The sequence below is a fragment of the Phascolarctos cinereus genome, unplaced genomic scaffold (genome assembly GCF_003287225.1).
Source record: "Phascolarctos cinereus isolate Bilbo 61053 unplaced genomic scaffold, phaCin_HiC Scaffold_9;HRSCAF=440, whole genome shotgun sequence".
NCBI classification, from domain to species: domain Eukaryota; kingdom Metazoa; phylum Chordata; class Mammalia; order Diprotodontia; family Phascolarctidae; genus Phascolarctos; species Phascolarctos cinereus.
In genome coordinates this window covers 220,476,750-220,490,936 of record NW_027556402.1, presented here as the reverse complement: position 1 = coordinate 220,490,936, position 14,187 = coordinate 220,476,750, and the positions used below count along the sequence as shown (strand labels likewise).

The 14,187-nt window shown below is 39.4% G+C and overlaps 1 protein-coding gene across 2 annotated transcripts in view; it reads right to left on the bottom strand.

Annotated features, from left to right (window-relative positions):
- NELL1 (neural EGFL like 1) overlaps window positions 1-14,187 on the bottom strand; it is an 876,262-nt gene that overhangs the window by 55,816 nt on the left and 806,259 nt on the right. The gene's annotated exons all lie outside the window — the stretch shown is intronic.

Below are 14,187 nucleotides of genomic sequence, written 5' to 3'. Positions count from 1 at the left end.
TGACAATAATAATAGATATAAGACCCTTAAGTGATTCATGAATCATAAAAAAAAATGACTTATATTAGAGGCACTTTTAGAATATATATGGGATTTCATTGGCATAGAAGGCCACCTTTACCAATATAATCAGCAACTCATAGATAACTTCAAGTTGTAGAGAGCTCCTCTGGCCCTCAGAATTTAAGTTATCACATATAAAATCATTCAGTTAATTTGTGTCCAGATGGGATTTGAACTTAGGTCTTCTTGACTCCAAGGTTAGCCCTCTCTAAGCTGTATCATGTAGCCTCTAATAATAGCCAACATTCATAAAGCACTTTAAGATTTGCCAAGAACTTTATATATGTTATCTCATCTGATCCTAATAACAACCCTATGATGTGGGTGCTGTTATTAACCTCGTTTTACAGATAAGCAAACTGAGGTAGACAAGATTATATAGCTAATGAGTGTCTAAGACTGGATTTGAACAAAGGTCTTCCTGACCCCAAATCTAGCACTCTGTCCATATCTATGCTAAAATGTAGTCTGATTCATTAATATTAATAATCCATGAATGGATTAATCCAAAGAGTTGAATATAGAAAATTTTATTCCTTAGACATTCTATAAGAGTGAGCATATAACATACATGAGTTTCAATCCAGGAATTTCCATTTTATTATCAGAAGTAGTTCTGTGACTATCTATATACATATGTAATAGCTATATATACATGTTCATATAGAAATACAATTTTATTTATATGTAATATTTAATTTTATACATATGTGTATATGTATTTATATATGCAAAATCAGAGGTATAGACAGCACAGAATGGTCATTCACCTGCCTCTGAATAGAACTATGTTCTCATTCTCTCCTAAGATAATAAGATATCCTTCAAAATCTCTACAGAAGGCTTAGATTCTTAAATTTTAGCCACTGCTGGGATTCTTATAATCTAGCCATGGCTTAGATTCTTATAATCTAGCCAACAGCTTACTAATGTTCAGACTCCTTAAGAGTCTGCCTAATATGACGGATGTTCTAATAAACCTTGTCTTTGGCTGGAAAAAAAAATCTCTAAAGAAGAAACTCTCAGATCTTCGTGTAGTAAAACAATGCTAAGAACCCATTATTCCTTTGCAAACCAGAGCTAACAATCTAAACAAAGACAACTGGAAGGCACAAGTGGCAAGCCTTGACAAAAATTGTCAAGAGACTTGTGTCCCTTAATCGACTTCCGTCACTAACCGTGTCTTTTGGGGCATATCATTTCACTTCTTTACATGGCTTTTTCCTTATCTTAATAATTCCCTTATCTTCTTATTCCTAAATAGTTGAGTTGTGCTAAATTCTTGTTAAGGTTCCTTCTAGCTCTGAGACTCTATACTCTGATCTAACAACATATGGTCTAAGAACCCTTCAGGCTCCAACATTCAGTGCGCTCTGTTGTAGCATGTCTTGTTCTAAGATCCCTTCAGGCTTTGACAGTCTGTGGTTTGGAAGGTAAGAAATGCTCCGTAGAGATTGGCTGGGAGCTGGGGAGCAGCAATGGGTACCTTGCCCCAACACAATCTTCATTCCCTCTATTTTTATTCTTAAATGTGCTGGACAACAGAAGAGATGATTAAGTGCTTGTGTGACATAAGGCAGCAATAGAGTTGAGTCCATTGTGACAAAAAAGAAGACACAAGCAGATTTAAAATTTTCCACATCAATATGTTCGCTGAGAAAAGCAGAGGGGCAAAAGAGGAACATGTTTGCCACTGTATGCATGAGAAAAGCAGTTTAGCCTTATAGGTACACTCTCTATATTTGGCATTTTGAATAGGAGCTTTTAAACTCCTTGAACATCCCACTCAGCATCTAGAACGACCTTGGCTGATTCCTCCTTGGCACCTGGCTCTTGTTTGGCTCCTTAGGCTCATGCTTTATTTGTGAGGACAATAATTAAAAGTTGGCAAATTAATTTTATGGGTAATGTTGTTGTGATTAAGAAGGTGCTATATTTTTCATGATATTAATTTAAAAAAATGATTGCTACTTCTGTTGGCCCTATGGACCTGAGAAAACAACAGGCAACATCAAAACAAAGGAAATGCCTGCAGTTTACAGCAGCACTCTAGGATCACTTCAGAATCATAACCAAGTACCTTTTCCTCAGCCAGGATGGGTTGCTTTTGTCCTCTGGGATTCATCTCAAGCCATCAGCAGTTTTACAGGAAAGGCAAGGAGGAACAGTAGAAAGAGCAATGATTGGAGCAAGAGGACCTTGTTCAAATCCAGTATCTGATGCCAGCGACCTGCATGATCCTGGACAAGTCACCCTCTCTAGGCCTCAGTTTCCTCATCTTTAAAACGAGGGGGTTGCCCTAAATGGCCTATAATGGCCTTCCAACCCTCTAGCTTCACATCCCATGACTGGCTGTACTAGCTGCCTCTGCTTACAGATGCCATAAATTTGGGCTTCTTAAAACAAAGACTCTACCCTAGATTACATTAATTTCTCTAACGTTAGAGTTAGAAAAGGGACCTTAGAATACGGAAAGTTAGAACACTGAATGTAAGCTGGTAAGGACCTTAAAAACATAGACTATTTGACGTACAGACCAAAGAACATTAGACCTAGAAGTAAGGTTAGAGTTCTAATCTAAGCTATGGCCCAGAAAGGAAGTAAATTGTCCAACTTCCCCCAGTTTGTTGCCAAACTAGGACTGAAAACTCAGTCTCCTCATCCTCCCCTCAGTGCTTATTCCACTACCGGTCACTCCTCCTGGAAACATATCCCAAAGTTTCCCTTCAGAAAAAAGTTGTCTTTTTTCCCTCTTCTGTTATATCCTTTGCATTGCCATTTAAACTTCACTTTAAATAAAGGAGTGAAACAACCCCAAACCTGGAAACAGAAACCCAAGTTTACACTCTGCTTAAGTTGAACAATTAGCATCAGAGGATAGATAACATCAGGGTTTCTTTCAGTCTTTATTTATTATTATTTGCCTCCCAAAGCACACTCAATGATTATTGCTTTAAACATTGCTTTCCCCATCATGCCTTCTTTTCCTTAGAGTTTTTAAAGAAGTCAATTTCCACATCAAAATGACATACTAATTGTAGCTGCCTTCACAAGGCCACTTCAACCTGCTACTCATGCTCTGCCATTCATTAAAGCAAATGGAATTTGTAACTGATTTTTTTTCACATGTCTTGTCTGATGGAACAAACTTAATCTGCCTTTGAAAGTATGTGAGTTTGCTACTATAAGCCAGTTTTGGGGGGAGGTGAGGGAGGGGGAAATGATCTTATACCTTCTTTTTGTTTGTTGGAAACCTTGGCATGCATGGTTCCTCAGTGTCTATACCATAAAATCCAGACTCCTAAACTCAGCATTCACATTGGTAAGAGGGCCTGTTTCTTGGCCTCTTTACATTCTGTAGTGCTGTCTTTTCTTGCTCTGCTACCCTTCTTGCAACCTATTCTCCAGCTAACTCAGGTTACTCATTCTATCTATTTTTCTATCACTCTGCCTTGGCTCATGCTTCACTTCCTCCTGGAATGCTCCTTTCCCACAATTTTTGCATGTCAAAATCATACTCTCCCTTTATCCAGATCCCATACTACTTTTTTTTTTCAGTGAAATCATTATGGAAACAGCATCCTAGACTTGACTGTTATATTTCTACAGCTAGATACTACGATAAAGTGCTTTTGCTACACTGAAGGTCTTTGGGAAATTGTCTTTCCTTTGGGAAATTTTGTTATCTCTATACAGAACATTGGACAACATGAATTCAAATTCTTGTGATCAAATCCTGTTCATGTTACTTTTCTCCTAAATGTTCCAACTAACTCTTTTCTGTATCTTCACTTGTCATCCACCTTGGTATTATACTGTCAGTTGTCTTTTAGCCTGCTTTTAAATTGGTGCGGAGGAGTGTAAAATAAACAGCTTCACCGAGCTCAGAAGCCATCTTGGATACTGTACCCTCTAGTGTGTCTGCAGTTGGATAATTCCCTGAGACTATATCCTTCTTAATGGCATGGACCTTTTCTTTTTTGTATGACACAATACTTCCCTTTCCCCCTACTGCCTTGAACACAGTAGATGTTCAATACCGAAGATTGTTGCAATGGCCAATTCAATGTCAAATTGAATTAGATCTAAAAATTTACTTCTTTCACCTGATCTCTGTCCACATTGAATTTTACCTGGCTTTTAACTTTACAAAAATCAATAGGCTTTCCAAAGTATTCTTCAAGCAGAATCCTTTTTAGAGAAACCCATGGAGAAGAATCATAACCAGCTGACATGCTTATTTTCAAATAGCTATTAGTATTTGGTAGTGACCAAGCTTTCATTCAAAGATTTTTTTAAAAGAGGTCAAGAGGAGGCTATACTTGTAGGAGGAAAAAAGGGGAAATTATACAATCAACTCTTTCAAAGAAAATGAGAATTGGAAGGGAAATTAATGACCTTCTATTTCAAACTCCTTATTTAACTGAGAAAAAATCCCTGAAGACTAGAGAAGAGACAGTCATAACCAGAACTCATTTCTCTTCACTCTTAAACTAGTGTGTTCCATCTCCTACATTATAGTTTTCAGTGAAAGTACTTCAATCACATCAACACGTCAAGGATGTGTGATCAGAGGGGCCTTTGCATACACAGATTATAACTTGCTATAATTTAGAATCTTAGAATCACTTGAGGTTCAGAGAGGTTAAGGGACATGTTCAAAGTCACACAGCTAATACGTGTCAGAGGCGAGATTTGAACCCGTATCAATCTGACTCCAGGTTCAGCCTTATGCCCACTCTAGCACACTGCTTTGCATTCATTTGCAACTTAAGAGAATTTAAAAAAATGAATTGAATCACAATGGCATTAAAGATTGCATTTGGTTACATTTTAGTGGATCTGTCTCTAGGTAAAATCATACCATGTCAGAAAAAAAAAATGTTTCACTCTGAAGACAAAAGGGTGGCTAATTTAGTTTCTAGATGTAGGGCAGAGAGCTAGCCTCTGTGGAAGAGGAGGAGGAAGATGATAATTTAGACAATTATAAGACATTTGAGCAGATCTGATTATTTTTTCTCTATTTTTACAAACTAAGGTTTAGATACATCATTGTTGGCAGGTATAGTACAATATAAATAGATTCCACCTGCAGTTGTGTGAACACAGTAATGATTTTGTAAACTGGTGAAAACTCAACAAAGATCTTTAAGAGTTTTGAAACAATCCCCATTGTAATAGTATCAGCACTGTCATATTTTGAATCTGTTATAAATTCTCTGAGAGACATTTTGGGTTCTTCACACAAATGCCATCACATTCATTCCAGGAAGTCAGATTAGCAAGAGACAAAGTTGTATGCACAAAAATAAGGAAGGCCTTTCTCCATCACTTAATATTTGTTTAATGCCAAGAATGCACAAAATGGGAAAAAAGCCAGGCATGTTGAAAAGGGTAATGAGGGCCCTGGAATCCTGCTGACACTGAGGAAAAAGACAGGGCTATGTCCTGGTCAGGACTTAGTCCTACAAAGCTATCTTCTAATCAGCCACCTGACAATATCAGACGTGATTCCAGTAAGTCACTTAACATCTTTCCTCTGAGACATTTTGTCTCTGGTATATGTTTTGAATATTTATTTTGTAATATGAGAGAGAGACAGAGACAGAGAGAATGAATTTGAAAGCAAAGTGACAGGTAGATCAGGAAAGGCCTCCTCTAGAAGATGACACATGAGCTTAGTTTTAAAGGAAGCTCAGTATACAGAAATGAAGGGGCAGAGAATTCTTGGCACAGAGAATAGTCTGTGCCAAAGACAAAGACATGGAATGCTGACTTTACAGAATAAGCAGTAGGTCAGTTTGACTGTAGAGCAGTATTCTCTCTGAAGGGGGATGAAATGTTCAGTGATCCTGGGAAGATAGCTGGAACCCAACTCTAAAAGACTTGTAAATGCCAAGCCAAGGCTTTTGTTTTTTATAGTATGGGCAGTTGGGAGCCATTGAAATTTTTTGAGCATTGAGAAATGAGTAACATGGTCATCCCTCAGCATGAAATATCCAAAAGCAATGATCAGGTTTTTTGTAGAGAAAAGTTTTTTTTTTCTTATTTATTGCTTGAGGTGTCATTATAGGAAACTCCTTTTAAAAATGTACCAGAATCCATGAACAGTTCTATGGTGCCTAGTTAATTTCAGTGGCTCTCTTTCTCAGGTTTGGCCACATAAGTTCTGGTGCATTTGTTAAACAATGAGTTTTATTACATACGGTAATAACCAGACATCATAATCTTTACTCTGCTGGCCTTGAGGAAAGTATCATCTCATCCAAAACAAAAGCTCTGTGTAATGCCATTTCCAGAGTAACTGAGGGGTAGGCAATAGCCTTGCTTTCACCTTATTCCACTACTTAATTTTAATTGGCCTAGAGTTGTCCATGAGCTTAAGAAGCCCCTATCATGTCAGTTTTGAAGCAGATTTACACACACACACACACACACACACACACACACTGTGGCCCCTTTGTAAAGGGAATAGATACAGGCTGGTTTTGAATTAGATCTTGAAGAATACTGATCCTGTCCTTTGTGGACAGGTCCCAATTTTTTTTTTCCTTGAAGCACCCCTTATGCCACATTATTCATCAAGGAGGTGTTTGTGAAGACATGAAAAAAGGATAGTTTGCTTCCAGATAAAAGAGAGATTTCATACCCCAGTGAAAAATAGAGAATTTAAGTGTGTCAGTCCTTTAAAATGCTTCCCCATATTTCTGTCACTGTGAGATAACACCCAGAGAAAACTTTCTTTGATGTTGGGTAATAGCAGGCGATCCAGGGTCTTAATGAGACAGAAAACTTTCTAGAGACAAAAGCTCTTGTTCATCAAATTCAGAGTATTGCAGTTCACCTTTTAAAAAGAACCAGAAAAGTGATTGCCTTCTGCTTTTTGGCAAGTAGGAAGAAACAAGCCAAAAACAATCTAAAAAGAGATAGAATCTAGTTGATCTCAAGCTGCCAGACGAGCATTTGTTTGGTGTGCCTGGATGGAGCCAGAGATCTGGCCTGGGTCTGTTTTGTAAATCGCTAGATAAGGATGATGCTTCTCCGAAATGATCTCTATAGCAGGCAGAAGAGGTCAATGAATGAGTCAGTATTAGAGTGGACTGCCACTACAAAGTTTCCAAGCCAAGACCGATGAATGCATAGAAGCAAAGAGACAGAGTGCTAACCTCCGTCAGTGAATTCCTACATAGACTCTGGATCAGAGATCACATATCTAGAGCCAAAAGGATCCAACTTCTGCATTTTACAGATGAACCCAAGTCCTCTGATTCCACAGATAGTAGTTCAACCGGATGTTCAACTGCCCTCAGAAATGAAGAATAACTAGAAAATCTTAGACCTAAATGGGAATTCTTTGGCATCTGGTCCAACATTGAACTGAAGCATAAATCCCCTCCAAAGAATTTTATACGAGTGCAACTTCCCACTCTCTTTTCGCCATGGCTTTATTCTCTGACCACCTCCACCCTGACAACAGACGTAGCTTTCTACTGTTCTGCTCTGGCTCAGAGAGGTGAGCATTTGGCCTTATCTGTTTTTTGAGGCAGTGGGGGTTAAGTGACTTGCCCAGGGTCACATAGCTAGTAAGTATCAAGTATCTGAGGCCAGATTTGAACTCAGGTCCTCCTGACTCCAAGGCCAGAGCTCTATGCACTGTGCCATCTAGCTGTCCCTCATTTGGCCTTATCTTGCCAGGGCCCAGGCTACCATTCAGTTTCCTACCGTGTACTTTATGCACACCGATGGGTATCATCACCAACCCACACATGCTTTCTAGCCCCGCTCTTGTATGAGTTTCTTCCATTAGCGTTGGCATCCTCCTTGAGAGCAGGGACTATAATACTTTCTTATATTAGCGCCTCTAGGGCTTAGTACAATGCCAGGCACATAAGTGCTTGTTCAATCCTCTATATCTGTCTCTCTACCCAGCCTCTGTATAAATAATTCCAGAGATGGGCAAGTCATTAAACTCCCTGATACTCCAAGAAGGCAGACTATTGAAAGGTGGGGAGCCTATCATATGACATTAAATGAGGAGGATAGAATGAGTTTCAAGTTATTTCACATTCTTTATTCCTTTGTGGAAGAATAACAAAATTCTTTGATAATTTGTGATGAAATGGAAGCGCTACTTATGACTAATAACATTTTAAAAAATTTTGTCTTTGTATCCCTAGCTCATGGAATCATTCCTTGCATGTGATAGGTATTAAATTGCTTAAAAATGGAATTAAAAATTAAGAATACTCAAATGCTACATGTTTTGATGGCGTACCTTTGTAAACCTATCTAGCTCACAATGATTGCTGGTAACTGTGCAGTTGCCGTTTTCAGAACATATGGAGGGTGTTTTTGGTCATGTTACTTGGTCTTCCTAGGCCTCAATTTCCTCATTTCTAAAATTAGCTGGACTAGGTGACCTATGAGTTATCTTCTTGTTCTAAATCTATAATCATATAATTTATGATTCAGTCTGGAAGAGGATTAGTTTAATAATACTTCTTTACTGAATCAGAATAGGCTTCCTGGGAAAAGTGGTGTTTAGAATGATATGACAACACTTTCAGCATAATATCTCCATCTGTTCACCCTGTTCCTCATTCTCATGCCAACCTGAAGAGGTTTTCTTGGACCATTCTAGAACGGGGGTAATGTTTAGGAAGACTTCTATTTCCCTCTTTGCCAGAGGCAAAAAATCAAGTACACTGTGATTGCCACATGGCATCCCCACCCCACTCACATACCTTCGTTTAGGCTACTCCTATGATAATGAAACAAATTTCAGTAGCCAGTTCTTGCTCTTGGGCATCAGTTACAGGGACCAGTTTTATTGTAACAGCTTTAAAATCAGGTACTTCTTCTAGATAAATGAAAAGATCTCTGTAGTTCTTTCTGTGTAATAACATACAAATTTGGGGTATGCTCCATTTCAGGAAGGGATGCGTTTGGGAAGATGGTGTAGGAGAGGGTTGATGAGGGTAATGGAGTTGGTGTAGGTAGTGGTAATGACTGTGATGGGGTAGTAATTATGACAATGGTCATGCACCTCAAATGGTAGTCAGAAACAGACAGAAGGAATGACCACTATAGGAATTTAACCTGAGAGTTTGATTCCATTTGGTGAAGTTCTTCTGAGTTCTTTACCCAACCCATAACACATGCACCACCTGTGTTACATGCATCATACCTCTGTTCTCATCTCTTTCTATCTTACCTCCCCATCTTTTCCTTTCCTAGATTTTACCAAAGACTGAAAATAGCTCATAAACTTGAAAGTGTCTAGTCGCCAGATACTTTTATAGTACGTCCAATTTCTATAAGAAAGCTTGGCTCTAATTTGGAACTGTACCCAAAAGGCTATAAAACTGCGCATACCCTTTGATCCAGCAACAGCACTACTAGGTCAGTATCCCAAAGAGATAAAAAAAGGAAAAGGACCTATTTGTACAAAAATACTTATAGCAGCTTTATTTGTGACAGCAATAAATTCAAAATTGAAGGGATGTCCCTCGATTGAGGAATGACTGAACACATGGTATATATGAATGTAGTGTAATACTAATTTGCTATAAGAAATGATGAGTAGAAGGATTTCAGAAAAACCTCAAAAGACTCACCTGAAGTGGTGCTGAGTGAAGTGGGCAGGATAATATTGTACACAGCAACAGCCATGCTGTACAATGATCCAAGACAGTTCCAAAGCCTGATGAAAAATGCTATTCCCCCTCCAGAGAAAGACTGATGGAGTCCGAATGCAGATCAGAGCATACTGTTTTTCACTTTCTTTGTGTTTTTTTTTCCTTTGGATTTGTGTCTTCTTTCACAACATGACTAATATGGAAATATGCTTTGTACTTTGCGTGATTTCACATGTATAACCTACATCAAATTGCTTACTGTCTCAGGGAGCAGGGAGATAAGGGAGGGAGAGAGAAAATTTGGAACTCAAAATGTTTTTTTAAAAAAATGAATCAAATTGTTTTTACACGTGTCTGGGGGAAAATAAAATATAATTAAAAAAAGAAGCTCAGCTGTCTTAAAAACTAGTATCAGTTCAATGAGTCTGTGGTCCCAACAGTCAAGCCTGTCAATAGCACAAGTTGTAGGCCATCTTTTCATTTTTAAAATGTGTCCTTAAAAATAGTAAATGATTGCATTGGTATCTAAGCAAAGACTTGTGATACAAAGTACTGTCCATCCAGGGCTGGTATTCAGTAAAATGAAAATGTTGAAAACCTTTGTAGTTAGAACCTTCCAGTATCCCCTTTCTTTGCCCTGACTCCTCTCTCTTTACTCTTAAATGTTATAACTTGGTTGTTTCCAGGTAGAAAGTTCTTACAACCATGTAATACATTCTTAGTATTTACAAATGGGTGAGCTGAATACTTCTATACTGATAGGAGAGAATTTATGCTGACTGATTAAAACAGAACATTCCTTCCCAATGTACTTACTCACAAGACAATCTGGCATTGTTACTGCGAAGTCTCTGCCTGCTCTTCTGTTTCCTGTACTTGGGCATTGACATGGACAGTATCCTGACAAAGCAGTCTTTTATAATGTAACAATAATTTCTTTAACTCTGTTTTATTTTAATGATCAAGTATTCTTTTCTAACTCATGAGCTACTGCAGCAGTCTCCCCTCCCTGATTCATCACCTGGTAGAAAGTCATTTTGATTTCTATATTCTTATCTATTTATTTTAGTTTTCAACATTCACTTCCACAAGATTTTGAGTTCCACATTTTCTCCCCATCTCTCCCCTCTCCCCACCCCAAGACAGTGTGGATTCTGAATACTCCTTCCTCTAATCTACCCTCCCTTCTATCTCCCCCCACCTCTCTTATCCCCTTCCCCTTCTATTTCCATATAGGGCAGGATAGATTTCTATAACCCATTGCCCTTATATCTTATTTCCCAGTTGTATGTGAAAACAATTTTTAACATTTGTTTTTAAAACTTTGGGTTACAAATTTTCTGCCTTCCTCCCTCTCCACCCACCCTCATTGAGAAGGCAAGCAACTCGATACAGGTTATACATGTGTAGGCATGAAACACACTTCCATAGTAGTCATGTTATGGAAAAACTAACTATATTTCCCTTCATTCTATCCCTCCCCCCACCCCCATTTATTCTGTTCTCTCTTTTGACCCTGTCCCTCCTCAGAAGTGTTTGCTTCTGGTTACCCCCTCCCCTAATCTGCTCTCCTCTCTAGCATCCCCCCATAGCTCTCTTATCTCTTTTCCCCCCTATTTTCCTGTAGGGTAATATAGATTTCCATACTCAATTGAGTATGAATGGTATTCCCTCCTTAAGCCAAATCTGATGAGAATAAGATTCACTCATTCCCTCTCACCTTCTCCCACTTATCCTCCACTTCTTGTCTGTTTTATGTGAGATAATTTACCCCATTCTACCTCTCCCTTTCTCCTTCTCCCAGTATAATCCTAGAGAGTCATTTTGGCAATTGATGCTCTGTACTTAGGCTGGTCTTGGACAAAAGGTGCACAATCTGATACCAGCACTATTGTTGTTCATCATTCATACCTGAAAAGGACCAGTGACATCACAATGTTGGGGTCAAGGTACAATGTATTTGACTGTGGCTGATCAGTCCACTACAGTCTTGGAAGGCCTTTATCGCAGTTCAGGCACAAATAGTATGTTTGAACATTTGGGATGGAGATGTCTTTAGACTTGTGCATTTGTATACCATGCTGGAAAATCCTGTGCTGCATCTCCCACGTCTCACAATTAATACTAAAGTTGTTAGAGAGACTTGAGAGTGTCCTTGTATAGCTTTTTCTCCTAGTTTCATGTGAGTGCTTGCCTTGTGCAAGTTCTCCATAAAATAGTCTTTTAAGTAAATGTACATTGGCATTTGGGTTATGTGGCCAGCCCATTAGAGTTACATTCTTTGCAGTTGAGTTTGAATGCTTGGCAGTTCAGCTTGAGAAAGGACCTCAGCGTCCAGTACGTCATCTTGCCAGGTAATCTTCAGAATCTTCCCAAGACAATTTAAATAGAAGCAGTTTGATTTCCTGGCATGTTGCTGGTAGACTGTCCAGGTTTCACAGACATATAACAATAAGCTCAGCACAACAGCTCTGTAGACCTCAGTTTGGTAGGCAGCCCACTGCCTCTTCTCCCCCACACTTTGTTTTGGAGCCTGCCAAGTGCTGATGCCTGGACCATGCTCTAAATCAATAAAGGATAGGAGGCACCAGAGCTTGAGTCTCGTGGGTTTTGACTGACTTTGGAGAGCACAAGGGCGTGGAAATAGGCTAAAAGGACCTCAGAGACTACATAGCCTAGGTAAGGGCTTCTTAAACTTTTTTCTGACCCCATATGAAATAGACTGTTCCTGAAGAATTCCTTCTAATTCATAGCCTTAATAAGTCCTCATGCAGCCATTGCTTAAAGACTACAATTCAAAGGAGAAGCCTTTGCCTCCTGAGGCGCAGCCCATTTCACAACTGGATCATTTTAATTTCAAAAAGACCATACTTATATCAAGCTCAAATCTGCCTCTTTTCCTGGTTCTGTCCTCTGGGACAAGTTGAACAAGTCTGTTGTGCACGTGGCAGCCCTTAGAAAGTCTGAAGAGTTTCACAGACACCTTCTCAGTTTTCTCTTGCTATTTTTGCCTTTGTATCTTTGGTGCCTGAGACACAGTAGATGTTTATTTAATAAGCATTTGTTGACTGACTGAGGCTCTGGGCCAGACATGCCCAGTTCATTCAGCTCTTTGCCTCCCCAGATCCCTTCCTCTGGTTGAGCCTTGTCTTCTCACCATTAGTCCTAAAATGCAGCACCCAGAGCTTCAAACAGTGGTTCAGATCATCTTCAGGCCATAATGAAGCCTAAGAGGAGGAACTGTGCTGGAAGATCTATGAGAAAATCAAGCTGAAAACTTCACCAGATGAGAAGGCATGGAGGCTTCCGAGTGCAGGAGTGGAGAGATTACCCAGAGCCATGCCAGCATTAAAAGTACTTTAGGCTCATTTCCGTGATCAACAAAATGGTCTCAAAGAGGCCCAGTGATGAAACATCTTGGTATTGGTTTGTTTTACAGGAGCATCAATCTTGCAGATTCCCCTTTCATATTTTCAATAATACAACAACATCTAATGAATGGGCAGATGAGAATGATTTGTTCCATTGCCCGTGAAGACAGCTGAACACGTGCTGTGGAATGCTTAGAGTTTGGTCAGACATAGAAGATGCCAAGGTCCTGGGCCATCACTAGTCATCCTGACTTTTGTCTCACTATTGGACTGAGCTGACTTTGGAAGAGAGAGTGAGGCTGACAACTTTGTGCAACTTCCTCACTTAAATCCAATTTACTCATGAGTCAAGATATGTGATGTCACTTGTGATGTCGCTGGGCCTCTTTGAAAACAAAGAACAAACAATACAACAAAAACACAACAATCCCACAACACCTTTGAATTCAGAGAAGATAGAAGAAAATACCTTGTCACCAACACTGGCATAGCCCACTAGTTACATTTCAGAGTGGCAAAGGGATCATTTTACGTTCCACACATAGTTAAAAACATGTGATATCCATTTTGACTTTCTGACCCACATGAACCTCTTATAACATGCTTTATGAACGTTTCCCTGGTCGATCAAAAAGAGAGTATGCAGTTGACACCTTTTCCTCATGACTCAAGCATTATTTCCTGTGCATTAATTTCTCCTGTGGTGGCAAATATAATTCTCTGATAAAAATAGAGCCGTGGGGTGCAGTTACAAAACGGAACAAAACCTAACGGCAGGACTGGGCTGACTAGTGTTGGTGAATACATCGTCCACAAAAGCATTGGCTGGGGCCTGCCTGTGCCACAGTTGCCAGATGATGGCATGCAGGCTTGCTGCATGTGAATCTATTGAAGTCATGACTGGCTTCATTCAATTAGACTGAAATAGCCAGGTGTGATAGGTAACCTGTAAGTCCTGGCACTGGGGAGGCAGAGGCTTCAGGTGAATCATTTCAGCTCAAGAGTTCTGAGCTGGAGGAAGACCAAATCCAATAAGTTATTTGTACTGTCTGGCACCAATATGGTGAGACTCTGGGCTGAGGGGCCACTAGGCTGCCCAGAAAGGGCAGAACAGA